This window comes from Oncorhynchus nerka, linkage group LG27 (assembly GCF_034236695.1).
Source record: "Oncorhynchus nerka isolate Pitt River linkage group LG27, Oner_Uvic_2.0, whole genome shotgun sequence".
In the NCBI taxonomy this organism is placed as follows: Eukaryota; Metazoa; Chordata; class Actinopteri; order Salmoniformes; family Salmonidae; genus Oncorhynchus; species Oncorhynchus nerka.
In genome coordinates, this window is record NC_088422.1 from 58201530 (window position 1) to 58208984 (window position 7455).

The 7455-nt window shown below is 39.6% G+C and overlaps 1 long non-coding RNA gene across 2 annotated transcripts; it reads left to right on the top strand.

Moving 5' to 3' along the window:
• Positions 1-632: 632 nt before the first annotated feature.
• On the top strand, positions 633-5929 carry LOC115111094 (uncharacterized). 2 transcript variants are annotated; one of them, XR_003860768.2, is made up of 4 exons: positions 633-944; positions 1112-3494; positions 3890-4116; positions 4336-5927. It is a non-coding gene; the product is annotated as an uncharacterized LOC115111094 (long non-coding RNA). The 2 variants fall into 2 exon arrangements; XR_010461551.1 differs by having other exon boundaries at positions 1112-4116; positions 4336-5929.
• Positions 5930-7455: the final 1526 nt, after the last annotated feature.

Here is a 7455-nt window from a genome sequence, read left to right on the forward strand (position 1 = left end):
AATCTAGCACAGTCATCAACTACATGCATTATTCACTTTTTTGCCCCTTTTTCTCCCCAATTGGTAGTTACAGTCTTGTCCCATTGCTGCAACTCCCGTACAGACTCAGAAGAGGCGAATGTTGGGGTTGAGTGTGTCTCCTCCGAAACACAACCCAGCCAAGCCACACTGCTTCTTGGCACAACGCCCGCTTAACACAACCACACCAATGTGTCGGAGAAAACACCATACACCTGGCGACCGTGTCAGCGCGCATTGCATCCGGCCCGCCACAGGAGTCACTAGTGTGCGATGGGACAGGAACATCCCTGCTGGCCAAACCCGGACGATTGTGCTAATTGTGCACCGTCTCCCGGACAGAGCCTGGACCTGGACCAGGATCTCTAGTTGCACAGCTAGTGCTAGACCACTGCTCCACTCGGGAGGCCTACATGTACCATTTCTTCAACAACTATGGATTTGGGGAAACACGTGTGGACCTGAACTGTGATACACTGCAGTGGCTAAAACAAGAACAGGTTTGTGCTCTGGTATAGTGCCTGGCTGACCATGCACAAGCTCCACCACGGTCTGGACCTTCACAGACCATACCAAGTTTTCCCCTGACTGGTGCTTCAGCCTCATCAAGCAGCGCTTCACTGTTCCCCGGGTGCCGAAGATGTGGATGTTGATGAAGGCAGCCCCCCGCACCTCTCTGATTCAGAGGGGTTGGGTTAAATGCGGAAGACACATTTCATTTGAATACATTCAGTTGGACAACTGACTAGGTATCTCCCTTTCCCTTTCCCTTTCCCTTTCAGAAAGACCAGAGTGAACACTTTGTCTGAGATTGCTGGTGTTGTGAAGGACAGCACTGTGACAGGGATCAACATCCCACAGCTGGTTGGACTGGAGGATGATACGGTGCTGGTGGAAAGCAATGGCTGGCAACATCACCTGATTCCGTACGTCAGGCCGCTGCCACAGATCAAACAGTACCAGCACTTCAGCTGAATATCATTTTCGTTGCATTGTATGAAGTTATTCTTCTTATCTAAACTTGGGAGCTGAATTTATGTTATGGAAGGTTGTAATATCTTCTCAATTTGTTTTGTTATTTCCTGTTTTACAGCTTCGATGCTCTGGAGCGTGGTGTTGTCGCCAAGGAGAATTCGGACTCAGTCAGAACCAGGTTTCAGCTGCTGCGCAACGCTGACATCCTTCCTCCCATAGACAAGCACCAACTGGACAGCTAGAAACGTATATTTTTGAAAGGATCAGGGAGTTTTGCGATAGCGAGGCTATGGACATCACATGCCCTGCACCAAAGTCATGAGCAGGGCAGAAACAGGCTCTCTGATTATACATTCCCTTGTTCATCCATGGTTTGGATCGATCAGTTTATCGCTGGGGGCGAGATCCCAGTCATCAGCACTATCTACAGTGCCTCTATTCAAATGACTCTCTCCTAACACACCATACGTTGCTTCTACTATTTATTTATTTGTCCTAATGCTCAACCACTTTCCCCTGATTGTGTGCATATATCTACAGTTGAAGTCAGAAGTTTACATACACTTAGGTTGCAGTCATTAAAACTTGTTTTTCAATGACTCCACAAATGTATTGTTAACAAACGATAGTTTTGGCAAGTTGGTTAGGACATCTACTTTGTGCATGACACAAGTAATCTTTCCAACAATTGTTCACAGACAGATTATTTCACTTATAATTCACTGTATCACAATTCCAGGGGGTCAGAAGTTGACTGTGCCTTTAAACAGCTTGGAAAATTCCAGGGAAAAAATGATATCATGGCGTCAGAAGCTTCTGACATCATTCGAGTCATTGGAGGTGTACCTGTGGATTTCAAGGCCTACCTTCAAACTCAGTGCCTCTTTGCTTGACATCATGGGAAAATCCAAAGAAATCAGCCAAGTCATCAGAAAAAAATTGTAGACCTCCACTAGTCTGGTTCACCCTTGGGAGCAATTTCCAAACACCTGAAGGTACCACGTTCATCTGTACAAACAATAGTACGCAAGTACAAACACCATGGGACCACCCAGCCGTTATACCGCTCAGGTCTGTCTCCTAGAGATGAACATACTTTGGTGCGAAAAGTGCAAATCAATCCCAGAACAACAGCAACGGACCTTGTGAAGATGCTGGAGGAAACAGGTACAAAGTATCTATATCCACATTAAAACGAGTCCTATATCGACATAACCTGAAAAGCCACTCAGCAAGGAAGAAGCCACTACTCCAAAACGGCCATAAAAAAGCCAGACTCCGGTTTGCAACTGCACATGGGGACAAAAATTGTACTTTTTGGAGAAATGTCCTCTGGTCTGATGAAATAAAAAATATAACTTTTTGGCCATAATGACCATCATTATGTTTGGAGGAAAGAAGGGGGAGGCTTGCAAGCCAAAGAACACCATCCCAACCATGAAGCACGGGGGTGGCAGCATCATGTCGTGGGGGTGCTTTGCTGCAGGAGGGACTGGTGCCCTTCACAAAACAGATGACATTATGAGGTAGGAAAAATATGTGGATATATTGAAGCAACATCTCAAGACATCTCAAGCTTGGTCGCAACTGGGTCATCCAAATGGACAATGACCCCAAGTATATTCCAAAGTTGTGGCAAAATGGCTTAAGGAGAACAAAGTCAAGGTATTGTAGTGGCCATCACAAAGCCCTGACCTCAATCCTATAGAAAATGTGTGGGCAGAGCTGAAAAAGCTTGTGCGAGCAAGGAGGCCTACAAGGAGGAGGAGGCCTACTATACCAGCTCTGTCAGGAGGAATGGGCCAAAATTCACCCAACTTTTTGTGGGAAGCTTGTGGAAGACTACCTGAAACGTTAAGTTAAACAATTTAAAGGCAATATCAAATACTAATTGTCTGCAGCTCTGTAATGTAACATTTTTATTTAGAGACTGTAATATGATCACACATCTGCAAATCAGAAGGTTGCCTTTTTCAGTTGTTGCCTCAGAGGGCTTAGTCTTCCTTACAGCTTTTTTTTCTGAAAACTTCTGAACCACTGGGAATGTGATGAAAGAAATCAAATCTGAAATAAATCATTCTCTCTACTATTATTCTGGCATTTCACATTCTTAAAATAAAGTGGTGATCTTCATTGGCCTAAGACAGGGAATTTTTACTAAGATTAAATTGTGAAAAACTGAGTTTAAATGTATTTTGCTAAGGTGTACGTATATCAATTTCCGACTTCAACTGTACCTCATCTATCACCAGTATCACTGATATCGTTATTGACATTGTTCTTGTACATACTGTATATTATTTTGTTCTTTCTCTACTGACATTGACACTTGTTCTTTTTTTCTTTATATTAACACTCTATTTCTGATATTGCTACTATGTAAGTAACAATTTCACTGTACTGTTTACACCTTCTGTAGGGACCCAACCACTTAGCAAGATGTGGCTGGGGTCTATAGCATTTCTTTCACATGACCCATCAATTTAGACAAGTGTGTCTGGGTAAGCGTCATCTAATATTTATAAAATATTTTTATCTGGACACTTTCTGATTGCCTGGAATTTGTCCTTGTTGTAGGCTACTACTTTTACCACTTTTAGTCTTAATCTTTACTACACTACTCAATGTTTAGCAGATGACCTCACATGTGAATCCTTAAAGAGATGGGTGGGCTGGCTTAAGAGTGTGTGAACGATGCTGAATGGGTGTAAACAAAGAAGAGCTCTCCAGTCTGTGTACCAAAACATTCAAGGGCCATTTTCACAAAAGTGGGGTTAAAAGTTGATCAACTTTCAAAGTGGAATTACTTTCCCAATTGTTCCTCAAATGCAGTGTATGATATACCATTTTGTAGATCTCTGTCTCTGCTTTTATCCAACATTTAAAACCCCCCCAGGGACATCATCTGGAAAATGGCCAAGGAGAACAAGTTTCTGTATGAGAAGAAGCTCCGCATCAAAGAGGCTCTGATACCGCAGGATCTGACTGCCAGGAAGAAACTGTGGCCACTTATACAGAAAGCACGACAAGAGGGAAAGAAGGCTGAGTTCAAGGGCCCACACGCGTTTATTGAAGGAAGAAAGATTCCTGGTTAACTTTGATGACATGAACCACATTTTAACTGTGAGTACTGCCACGAGTAAATTTACCGTTCGAACTACAATTTATGAACACTTGCCAACCAAAAAAAGAAAAAAAGAGATTTGTTATACTGTTAACCACCCTTACCTCAACTGAGCGTAGTTTTCAGCCAGAGTAACCCTATCAAGGTTTACTATTTGTATTCTTGTTCACATTACTACATCTGTTGTCTAGCTTGTGTCTCTTTGTTTTTTAATGCAGGAGCTTGTTTTCAACTCACTCAATATCGTTAGCCTGAATGCTCAGGGTTTGAGAGATCTTACAAAAAGGAAAGAGCAAAATGGATTGAAGAGGGGGAAAGAAACACCAGTTATTTTTTTTGCACTTGAAAAGAGGAACTACAAAAGAAAATCTCTAACGGCACTCAAAATGAATGATGTATTATGCAAAGATTATAATATAAACATTTGTCAATTCCTTTTATGAAAACCTTTACATCTCACAATTTCAGGAAGATGGTTGTGAAAGCTACATTTGTATGAGGATGATTTACACTCAGTTTGCAATTCATCTGTGTCAATCGAAGAAATTAGAGAGGCTCTGAGTTCAATGAAAAAAGGGAAATCACCTGGCCCTGATGGTCTGTCAATTGAATTCTATATGCAGTTTTGGGAATTACTAGAATACCCTATTTTTAATGTTTCAAGATTGCATTGAAAATGGTGAAATGGTCTCCACTATGAAACTGTGCCTTATTTCACTGATTCCAAAGCCTGATAAAGACCCTTCTCTCACTGACAATGGGAGACCAATTACTTTATTAAATATTGATTACAAATTGATTGCTCTGGTTTATGCCAAAATATTAAATAAAGGAAAAGATACTATTTATAAATGAGACTCAAACAGGATTTATGAAGGGCCGTCACATAAGCTCCAACATTCGTTTAGTCGTCGACCTTTTAGATTATTATGTAATTGATTCAGATGCTGTTGTTTTATTTTTGGACTTCTGTAAAACCTTTGACACAATTGAACATTAATTTCTCTTTCGGTCTCTTAAACTGTTTGGTTTCGGTGAAAATGGTTATCAAAGTCATTGTCACACCGTGATCTGTTTCACCTGTCTGTGTGATTGTCTCCACCCACCTCCAGGTGTCTCCTGTTTTCCCCATTAGTCCCCAGTGTATTTATCCCTGTGGTTCAGGTCTCTCTGTGTCAGTTCGTCTTGTTTTGCCAAGTCAACCAGCGTTTCTCCTAGCTCCTATTTTTTTCCCCAGTCTCTATTTTTTCCTAGCCCTCCTGGTTTTGACCCTTGCCTGTCCTGATGCCGTATCCACCTGCCTGACCACTCTGCCTGTTCTGACCTCGAGCCTGCCTATCCCCTTGTACTGTTTGGACTCTGACCTGGTTTATGAACTCTCGCCTGTCCCCGACCTGCCTTTTGCCTACACCTTTTGGTATGATAAATATCGGAGCTCAACCATCTGCCTCCTGTGTCTGTATTTGGGTCTCGCCTTGTGCCCTTATACGCATGTTTTACAAATAAATAAGTATTTCTGTAACACATCCAAAAGATTCAGAATCAACAGAAGTGTATGACAGGGATGCCCAATTTTGCACTTTTTATTCATCTTGGTAGTGATATCTCTAGATATTCTGAATAATGCAAATCTGCATGGCTTATCCAGTTTTAACAGAGAAATCCAAATTACCCAACGCTGACGATATTACTTTTTTTTTTAAAGACAAATACCAGGTTGCCCATGCCCTTAATGCTAGCACTGCATTCTATTGCATCTGGGTTAAATCTGAATCTTTCTAAATGTGAAATCTTATGTTTATATGACTCTGATGATAAAGAAATATAAAATATTCCTGTAAAGGACTGTGTTAAATATTTAGGAATACATCTATCCAAAAACAACTTAGTCAGACAACATATGAATTTCTCTCCTAAAATTAAGAAAACCAAGAACATATTTTATAATTGGCTACAAAGGGATCTTTGAGAGTGCTTCTGTCCAAGGCAGAGGGACTGTCTCACTTTGTGTACCCCTCATTATCGTTATGTGTAAATCCCTCTACCTGTAAAGAAATCAACAAGACCTTTCTTGACTTCATCTGGAAAAATAAGTCTCACAAACTTAAAACGTCAGTCCTCTCAAATAAAAGATCTGGACGTGTTGGATTTTGTTGACATAAATAACACTTTCAAGATCAATTGGTTGAAAATATGTTTGGTCAGTACATAATCATTTTGGTATTTTATTCCAAACAATGTTTTTAACAAGTTGGGAGGTCTTCAATTTTGACTGAAATGTAATTATATCCCTTAAAGATTACACGCTAAATTGGGTAGGTTTTACCAACAAGCTTTAAAGTCCAGGAAAATATGTTTCCTGCACACTTTTTCTCCACATAAAGCTCTTTTGTGGAATAATTCAGACATAACTTTAAGGAATAAGTCGTTGTTCTAGCTGGCATGAGAGGAATTTCGACTTTGTTCTTGACGTTTTCGACAACAGTGGTAATATTCTTTCATATGAACAATTTATAACATTGAATGAGTTTCCAATAGCTGCCCGAGAGTTTATTTCTGTGATCAAAGCCATTCCCAGTGGTCTTACTACACTAATGAAAACTCATTTTCACTTTGGTGATGATCAGAGCTTATCCAGATCTCAGTTTGGAAGGCGTGAGCTTACTTGAGAAATATTGTTGTAACAAATGCATAAGAAACATTTTCCATTCACGGAACCAACTTACGCCTAGAGGAAAACATTTCTGGAACATGCTTATTCCTGACATTGTCTGGAAAAAACGTAGTTGATGCCTTACAAATATTGTATACCAAACACATTTAAGAAAGTGCACTTTAAAATTCTACATAAGATATATCCATGTAATTCTATGTTGTACAAATTTGTTGATATTGATGATATCTGCGTTTTCTGCAAAAAATAACGTGGAAATTGGACTCAATGTGATAGATTTTGGGAAAACCTTGCAGAATAGTTATTTAACTTTTTGAACACTACCCATGTTTCTGACATGAAGGATATAATATGTTACTATTGTAATGATAAGAAAAATTAATTTTTCTATTCTTGTTGCCAAATACTTTATACACAAACAAGAATTCCAGAATTCTATACCAAAATTAAAAATATTTTTGATTGAATTCAATCATCTTCTAAAGATATTATCCATAGTGAATAACAATAAGAATAACATCTTCATGAATCAATGTAATGAGATTTTTTCCTGAGTGAATACAAGTCCACTAGAATTGTTGTATTTTTACAATTATTTTCATATATCTTTTTTAATGTTATTTATATAAACTCAGCAAAAAAAAGAAATGTCCTCTTACTGTCA